Source organism: Galeopterus variegatus, unplaced genomic scaffold (genome assembly GCF_000696425.1).
Source record: "Galeopterus variegatus unplaced genomic scaffold, G_variegatus-3.0.2 Scaffold1570, whole genome shotgun sequence".
In the NCBI taxonomy this organism is placed as follows: Eukaryota; Metazoa; Chordata; class Mammalia; order Dermoptera; family Cynocephalidae; genus Galeopterus; species Galeopterus variegatus.
In genome coordinates this window covers 27346-37148 of record NW_007727681.1, presented here as the reverse complement: position 1 = coordinate 37148, position 9803 = coordinate 27346, and the positions used below count along the sequence as shown (strand labels likewise).

General features: G+C 39.4%; 1 protein-coding gene across 2 annotated transcripts in view; it reads right to left on the bottom strand.

The window, feature by feature from the left end:
* Positions 1–8601, bottom strand: part of FHL5 (four and a half LIM domains 5) — a 36301-nt gene extending 27700 nt beyond the window's left edge. Inside the window, exons 1-2 of one of the 2 annotated variants that reach the window (XM_008577722.1) lie at positions 8456–8601; positions 7847–8073 (exon numbers count right to left, since the gene is read on the bottom strand). The gene's annotated coding sequence lies outside the window, so the exon portion shown is untranslated. The remainder of the gene's footprint in view (positions 1–7846; positions 8074–8455) is intronic. The other variant, XM_008577723.1, reaches the window with a different exon arrangement.
* Positions 8602–9803: the final 1202 nt, after the last annotated feature.

Below are 9803 nucleotides of genomic sequence, written 5' to 3'. Positions count from 1 at the left end.
CCACTTAGGTCATTTTGCACAACTTGTTTCTCAGCTGTGTTCTGTATGATCCTGTGCTCTCAAGAAGAAGGAAAGAATTAACTTCTACCCTGCAATAAATTAGTTTTACAACCAACTTGCATTTTCTGTAATAGTTCACTAAAAATTAATTTCAAACATTAGAACAAGGAGGAGGAGGAGAAATAAGGAGAAAGAGAAAGGAGGAAAAGAGCAGAGAGAAGAATGGTAGGGAAACTCAGGAAAAAGGAGTGTCCCATTAATACGATGTAAGATATTTAGAGATAAAGCCTCTGAGTGCCGCAGTCATTTCGTTAATTTTCCTTCCCTATAATAGCACACTTCTGATCCAAGCCCGTTTTCACAGATGAGCTAAATCTAGGAGCTGGGAGGGAATTTGAAATTCTGTTGTTTGTTCTTCTCTTACCAAGTGAAAAAACTGAATTTAGAGAGGCAAACTGACTTTTTTTTTTTTAAAGCTGACAAAGTAGTTAGTAAGAATCTTCAACCAGAATGCATGTTTCCAGGCTCCTAAAAGAAGCTATTTGTTTTGTTTTTCCATATAGAAATGGGGAAAATGCTTGTTTGAAATGACTGGTTACTCCTGTGATTTTTCAAACATAGAAAACAATGAAAACCCTCTTCTTATCCGCATCTGTCACTCCAGGTTTTAGTTGCTGAGCAGGTAACAGCTTCATATGCATGGACAAAGAGGCTCATTCCATGCCTGAAGCCAAGCTGCCTCTAGCTGTACAAAATTAAACAATTATCTTCAAAAGAAAGTACACGTCCCCTCCTACATTCAAGGCAACTCAACTTCTTTTTGTTTTTGTTTACTACAGTTATTACCACATTACTATGAAGGTTGGAAAGAATAGCCCAGAACCACATTTGGCTTTATTTTCTGGATCCTCACCTAAAAAACCGAGGTAGTGATGTGTGTATGTGTGTGGCAGGGGTGTTTGTGAATATGTGAATACTTGTGGGGGGGGCAGTGTGGGGGGGAGGATGTTTGGGTTGGGGTTGGGGAGTAGGAGTTGGTGTTAACTAGTTTTTTCCAGTATTTATGCCTGAAGCAAAATAATCTACCTCCTAGCAGAATATGATTTTAAAAGACACAAGGTAGCACTTTGGTGATAACACTGATAAGTAATTACAAGCTACTCTTTGTTTAAAATTTGTTGGTGATAGTGGTGATAGGGGGTGATCATTCGATATTTAAAGCCAAGTTTAATTTAATTTTTAGCTGCTTTTAGTGTCAGAGATTTAGGCTAAGTTGGTTCTCAGCATCTGTCAGAGGAAAGTATTTGTAGCCAAAGTACTTGCAGCCTTCACTCAGCAGATGTATGTTTACAGCTTTGGAAACACAATATGTCGATCTCAGGTTTTTATGCTAATTCTGTGTATAAGGAAGGGGAGGGGGAATGTGTTTCCATTCCTTTGGAAACCAAATGTTCATGGTATTAGTTGATAAATATTGGTAACAATTGAGTGTTATTTTAGTTTTTATCCTAAACATCACTCCATGTGTGAATTCTTAAGACACGCCAGTGTATCCAACAGAGCAGAGACCTTTCCTGTCCCGTTCAGGGCTGTGTCCCCGGCATTTAAAAGAGAGCCTGGTGCAAATATGTGTTGAATGAATGCAAGAAGAAAGAAGTCTCATGTTTGGCCATATAATCTAAAAGTTTTAAGGTTAAACAACCATTCCCTTCCCTTTTGATAAATAAAGAGTCTTTAAATGACTTGTCTTCGAATCACCCCCTTTCAGTGACCTTCATAATCCAAGCTCCTTAGCATGGCATTGGAGACCTTTCACAGTCTGGCATCTGCCTGTCTGTCTCTTTCACTTTAAACCCGACAGTATCAAGCAGCTCTCTGAACATATGTACCTCAGTTCTGTAGTTTCTGTGAAAACCTTTTGAGTGCCAACTTTGGGCCATCATGGTGCTTGGCAGTGAAGGTAAGACCATGTCTCTACTGGTGAAAGGCTTATGTGCTGGCATGGGAGAAAAGACACACATAATTTCTTTACTCCGTTACTCTTCTACCAGATTAGGACCCTGGCTGCATGTGTTCATAGCTTTTGATACTTTACTACACACAGTACACTTCATCTCTAGTTAACTGTCTTTCTTGCTCAGTAGAAAATGCAGGGCTGATACTATGTTCTTCACCAGATTCCTGATGTCTAGCGTATTACCAGCACATACTGAGCACTCACTAAATGTTTATGGATGGAAGGAAGTGAGAGAAGGAGGGAGAGAGGTCATGTGGAAATACTTGGAGGTGTGCACAGGGTGCTCTTGGAATTTCAGGAAATTTCTAGAAAACTTTAGGTAGAGCTTCTTCTGGAGCTGTGCCTTGAAGGTTGAATAAAAGGCAGTCTCAAAGGAAAGGTGAGGTAAGTTCCTAAGCAGAGGGCTGTCCACACAGCTGTGAAGTAGCATTGCAAGGGGTGTGGACTCCAGTTGGGAAGTACTGCTGGAATTGCTTCAGGGGCCACAGCGGAGGGCAGCATTCGTCCACACTTGGATAATAGAGGGTCATATATAAAACTATTTTTATATGTCAGAGCTTTGAAAACTCAACTACACATTGCTGTGAATATATTTATTCCACTGTTTTCTTTTCGGCCAATTGAAGACCACTCTGTGAAGGTAGATGGATGACATATTCATAAAAATCTCTCTTACTTTTTATGACAACAATTTTCATTGATTATTTAAGTTTAAAACAGACCAAGAATGAGTTTTTGAATGAACGATCATTTGAGAGAACCTCTCATTCCCACAGGTTTCTATGGTTGCCTTTTAAAGGGATTTCTCTTTGAAAGTGTTGAGAATAAAATGTCCTTTCTTTTTTTTTTTTTTTTTTTCCTTTTTGTCTTTTTTTACTGACCGGTAATGGGATCGCAACCCTCGGTGTCACGCCCGTACCGGGAACTGGCAACGGGATCACAACCCTCGGTGTTGCGTCTGCACCGCGCTCAGCCAGTGAGCAGGAACCGGTCTCCACATGGGATCCGAACCCTCGGCGGGAGCGCCGCCACGCTCCCAAGTGGCGCACTCTCCAGTGCGCCACCGGGCCGGCCCATAAAATGTCCTTTCCTTGGCTCACTCATTCTATTCCACTTGAGTGACTTAGCTGATAAGTAACAGGGCAAAGAAGCACTGCCAAGTGGATCCCATGTTTTCTCCCTTTGCTGGGAATTGCCAATGCACAGGCCGGACACTCTCTCTCTCTCTCTCTCTCTCTCTCTGTGTGTGTGTGTGTGTGTACTTGTTAGGTATTTCCTTTCCAGTGAGTTCACAATTCAATCCAGAGGCAGCATTTGCAGAAAAGCTCATCCTTTTATAACCAGTATTTCTCTTTTCTCAAACCAGATCTTAAAGCTTTCTGTTTCCTGTCTCTGTTTCTCATTTTAAAGATCTTTGGAAATGTGTCTATAAAATGCATTCATTTTTTTACTGATTACCTGCAACCTACAAAGGAGTATGTAGGAGTATGCCAGAAATTCAGTGGTGATCGTCACAGACCCTTGCTCTAATGGAGCATATAGTCTTATAGGAGGTCCAGATAAATACTTGAGATTATAATGTGTGCCCATGAGGGCGCATCGGTAGTATGAGAATACACGTAATTGGAACCAGATGTAGACGTGGATGGAGGGTGGTCAGTCATTACTTCCCAGGGGATGAGGCACCTGAGCTGAGACCTGAAAGATGAGAGTGGTTGAGGTGTTATGTGGTTGAGGCAGGGTGCTTTGCAGAAGAGTACCTAGGGATGCCTGTCAGAAGAGAGGCATTTGCCTTGTTCTTAATATGCTGAAGGTCATTCAGTGTGGCTGAGCAGTAGAGTGTGTGTGTGTCAGTGCATAGTAAAAATTGATTTGGAGAAGAATGTAGAGCTAAATTATTCAGTCTTCACTTGTAATAACAGTAACTAGCACTTAAATAACACTGTGCCAAGCATTGCTGCAAGTAATTTTAATATATTAACACATTTATTTCCCACATCGAACCTAAGAAAAAAGTCACCATTATTGATAGAGTTTGGATGTGTTGTCCCTACCAAAACTCATGTGAAAATCTGATCTCCAATGTGGCAGTGTTGGAAACTGATTGAGTCATGGGAGTGGATCCCTCCTGAGTGTATTAATGCTCTCCCTAGGTGGGGGAATTAATGAGTGAAATCTTACTCTATTAGCTCCCGTGAGAGCTGGTTGTTTAAAAAGACCCTGGTGCTTCCCCCCTCACTCTCTCTTGCTTCCTCTCGCCATGTGATCTGTTTGTACCCGCCGGCAGCCTGCCACTTTCCGCCATGAGTAGAAGCAGAAGGAAGCCCGTGCCAGACGCAGCTGTCCCAGAATTGTAAGCTAAATAAACCTCTGTTCTTTATACATTACCCAGTCTCAGGTATTTCTGTTATAGCAACACAAAACAGACTAATACAATTATGATCTCCACTTACAGACAAAAGAAATGAGACACCTAGAGACTACATGACTTCTCTAAGTTCACAGAAGGAGCCAGTGGCATAAGTAGGGTTGATGCTCTAGTCAGCCTGGCACGAAGAAGCACATTCAGATCCTGGCTCCACAGGGTGGTCCATGGACCAGTAGTATCAGCATCACCTGGGAGCTTGCTAGAAATGCAATAACTCAAGCATCAACCCACACCTACAGAACCAGAATCTGCACTTTAACACAAATCCTGGAGTGGTTCTGAGCACCTTTGAGTTTGAGGAGATTTGCTGTAATCTATACTGCTTCTCTGAGAAGAAATTCCCTGAGAAGGAAGCTGGGCATTATCTTAAGGCAAGTGGAATCAGGGAAAGGTTTGGAGTAAAGAACTGGCAAAGTCAAATTTGTTTTTCAGCTAATTGGTTTAGTTCAATCACTCTTGCTTCAGTGGAAGAGGATGACTCTAGAGGCAGGCGGGCCAGTTAAAGAGCTATTGTTAGCCGAGTGAAAGAAGGTGACAGAGTGAAATAGGGTGGTGGTAGTAATAAAGGAAGGAAGTAGGTGAATCTAAGAGGTACCATTGACAGAACTTGGAGATTCTTTGAGGATATGAACTGAGAGATGATGAATCTAAGAGGTACCATTGACAGAACTTGGAGATTCTTTGAGGATATGAACTGAGAGATGGTGAATCTAAGAGGTACCATTGACAGAACTTGGAGATTCTTTGAGGATAGGAACTGAGAGACGGTGAATCTAAGAGGTACCATTGACAGAACTTGGAGATTCTTTGAGGATATGAACTGAGAGATGGGTAGGAGTTGGTTCATCCCCAGTTTCTGGCTCGAGCAACTGGTTGGATCGTGGTGTCATTTATTGGATGACAGCAATGTATGGTGTTTGGATATTGAACTAATCACAACAGGAAGTAAGGTGGAGAGCAGGAGAGGGAAATGGTGAATTTACTTTTAGATCACAATGATAAAGTCGGCGATGGCTGCGGAACAGCCAGCCAGAGCTATTCAGGCAGGGCCAAAGAGATGGGGGAGGGAATCCGTATAAATTACTTGGACAGTTTGGAAGGGCTCCCAAGGCAAAGCCTATGTCAAAATTTTTAACTGGCTTGCCCTTGATTTCCCATCACTGGTTTGGTTTGTTTCATTTCCTGAAAAAAGGGCCCATTGATCCTACCAGATTCTTAAGGGCTTCTGTGATCACAAAGTAGTCTGATGTAGAGATAGATAAATGCTTAAGTTGATCATTTTGTGGGTATCTGAGGTGTTTTGGCAGAGAGAAGTCCTCCTCCTCTTCTTTCTCTTTATAACCCCTTCCAGGGTACCAAAAGGTAACCAAGAAAAACGATGACAGTCAGAGAGGAAAAAGACAATTACAAGAACACAGAAATGCAAGTTTGTTTAACTCACGTCTGATTCAGAACTTCCTGTGTAAACTCAAGCATTTGGTTTTTGTTTCTAAAGAGATCGTGTTTTCTAGATTGAAAAATATTTTTAAAAAATCAAAGCTTCTCTAAAATGTTCTAGATAAACACTTTACAGTACTGTAGTAGAAAAGTTTCTAGGCTTGCCGTAGACACCCAAATTAATCCAGCTTTACTCAAAATGTTGTTGGCAAGTATAATAAAAGTAAGAGGCAAGCTTGTCAGTGAGGTGGTGTTACATTAAAACACAAATCTGCTACTCTTGTTTAGGTAGAACAGTCCCAGAATTGGCAACTAATGGTGACATGGGAATAAATAGAACAAGTGTAGAAAACAGACATCAGAGTTTACCTTTGCCATCAAGCAATTTGGATTATAGCTTTAGGCATATATCACAACACATATGTTAAGAAATATCTTCTATGATACATATGTTTGTAANGAGGTGTTTTGGCAGAGAGAAGTCCTCCTCCTCTTCTTTCTCTTTATAACCCCTTCCAGGGACCCAAAGGTAACCAGGAAAAACGATGACAGTCAGAGAGGAAAAAGACAATTACAAGAACACAGAAATGCAAGTTTGTTTAACTCACATCTGATTCAGAACTTCCTGTGTGAACTCAAGCATTTGGTTTTTGTTTCTAAAGAGATCGTGTTTTCTAGATTGAAAAATATTTTTAAAAAATCAAAGCTTCTCTAAAATGTTCTAGATAAACACTTTACAGTACTGTAGTAGAAAAGTTTCTAGGCTTGCTGTAGACACCCAAATTAATCCAGCTTTACTCAAAATGTTGTTGGCAAGTATAATAAAAGTAAGAGGTAAGCTTGTCAGTGAGGTGGTGTTACATTAAAACACAAATCTGCTACTCTTGTTTAGGTAGAACAGTCCCAGAATTGGCAACTAATGAATAAATAGAACAAGTGTAGAAAACAGACATCAGAGTTTACCTTTGCCATCAAGCAATTTGGATTATAGTTTTAGGCATATATCACAACACATATGTTAAGAAATATCTTCTATGATACATATGTTTGTAATAATTGTGTTAAATTTTAATCCATATACTTTGCTAATAAAAATGCTAGCATTTACACACGACAGTATTGTGGATGTGAAATGATGGCTACAATGACTTCAGGATTTTCTTACATTTTATGTATAAGAATCACACAGTTTGTTAACTATTCTTTTTTAGTTCCCACATTTCTGAAGTCGAAAATGACAGCTGAGGAGGTGTATTTGGTTTTCAAATGGATAACATACACCAAAGATAGTATGAAAAAAATAGTGAGAGAAAATAGCATTAGCACATATGGAATGCATGCTTTTTGCTTCAATAAGTAACGCTTTAGATTGCTGTAGTATATTGTATATCCATGTAGGCTGGACACACAGACATTTTAATTCAATTTTAGGAAACCTAGATTATGAATTATTGTATGCCTGCTTCTGGAAAGTAGCCAGATTTTTTCTGAAAATAGCAGACATCTCATTGACTCCTTTTTCTTAAAATCTGTCATAAAATACTCTAAGTGATAATGTTATTCATTCAAATAAATTAAACCAAATAAAATTCCAAAATTCCATTTTCCATCTTTTTTACAACAATGAATCTGTGCCCTGTGTCTTAAGACTATTACAAAATCTCAGGAGGCAATTCTAAAGCGTTATCTGGCCACTATGTTGCCTCCACACATGTCATCAAAATGAGAAATCAGAAAAGCTCAACATATAAAATTCAATAACAGTTAGCTTAAATGGTTTTTAAAACCATCAGCTCAAATGGCTAAGAAATTTCAAGCTATCAACTTACTTGCCAAGCAAAAGTACTCTTCCAAGCAGTCACTAGAAAGAACCTCTTGTCCTTAAAAAAAAATCAAAGGCATCAAAATACCATAAAACACATATTATCAAACACAAAGGATACATTAGCAAGGGAAAAACTCACTTTTTTGTAAAGCCTCTTCTTCCTGTGATTTATACAGTATGAAAGAATATGTGATTATTTTTCTTCCAACATATGCGTATGTCAACTCCAAAGAGAATGAAATGGTCCACCAGCACTATCTGAGGATCCCTCCCAACTGCAGCTTTTTCAACTTTGTAGAAGAAAATAGTTGGGTCCCTGTGTTTCCTCTAAGTCTTGTAATGTGCACATAGCTGACTTCTACTGGTCTGAAAAAGCACTCCTTGTCAATTTTTACTTAAAATTATGAATAACAAATTCTCTGCAGGACATCCTTAAAGGGAAATTCTGCTAGGATTAGTATTTGAAATATCTGGATAAGCTCCAAAAAGTTTAAAATACACTGTGTTCATACAGACACATACACACTTCAGAAATTTCCACTGACTAGGCTAAACTAAGGGTGTATTTATGAAAAAAAAATTATCTGAAAGGATGATGTGTTTTCTGTTTCCTTGATTAATCTGTTTTTGGTTTTGTTTTCCTTGTTTTCTGATGGCTACCAGAAACCCTACTTTTAGATCAGAAATGGATGAACTGCAGAGTGTTTCTGTTGAACTCTCTGGAAGAGATGAGATCGCACGTTCTCACCTGCAGAGTTCTTGGTAGTTTGAGAGATGAGCCCTGGGTTGTGGTCTCTATGACTGCCTTCTTGGGAAGTCCAGGAACTTTGAATCTTGGATTTGAATAGAATAACTCAAGATAGTCCCCTGCTTTCTGCACCTTCAATGTGAACTTTTGTGCTTTTGCCTGTTTCCCTATGAGTTGGCAACAATTGTTATGTCACATCCACTGCTATATGACTTCATTTAAACACAGACTCATCTGGTCTTTTGAAAATTTTCCTTCAAATGTGAAAAGTGGCCAGAGATGCCAAGAGTTGAATCTGAAGAAATGTTTGGATATTGAACTAATTCACAACAGGAATTCTCAGTGCATCACACTGATCCTCAAAGCAAGTGACATTGGCTCCTGGAATCTCCATTTGAGGCCATTTCTTCAGTTTGGAAGGTGGGGTGAAAGAAAAAATATTCTGCTTTAACTTCATTTATCCCCAGACCAGCCTTAAACTGTCCTTAGAACAAATGCTGATATGGACATAATAATATATTAATAATTTCTGAGGTCAAACAACTCAATAAACAGTCAAGGGACTTAAGCTATGGAAATGTAGAGCCAATGAACTCTATGCTTCATTACTCACCTGACTTTGGTGATTAAGACATTATGAAAATGAAATCACGGTGACTAGCAACAACCAATTCTGATTCGGTGCAAGGACACAAGTACATTTCATTAATGATAGATTTTAATCCTCATGATACCACTGCTAAACAGGCATCATTTCTCCCCTTTTTTAGTAGGCATGGAAGCAGAATCCTGGAGATATAAAAGTGCCCATATGCCCATCTAGTTATGCTTCCTGAGAGAGTAATCCACATTCACTGATTCAACTTCCAAAACTCCTTGTCTTTCCTCAAGTTATTGTCATCACTTCCAAAACTCCTTGTCTTTCACTTGAACTACTCCACCAAAAATGCTTCATTAAGATCATAGAAGATCTTAATTAGTAGCAACCCAAAAAGCACTGTCTTTAATCTCACCGGAAATTTGTCATCTCTGGCAATGTCTATCTGTTTTTGAAATTCTCTTCCCTTGGTTACCCTAAGTTAACTCTCCTGTTTCCTCCTTGCTCTTAGCATCTTTAGTCACCTCCCCCTTTATTCACCTCACTCTTCCCTAGAGCTACCTCCTCTGTTCTCTGTACTCCCTCCATGGTGTTCCTTATCAACACAATTAAATTATGTGCTATGACTCCCAAATTTGTACTCTCAACTGACATCACTCTTCAAGGTTCCAGACCTGTATCCATTTATCTATTGGATATTTTTGCCTAAGGTCCCCAGGCACCTCAAACCCAACAGACCCAAGTGTAGCT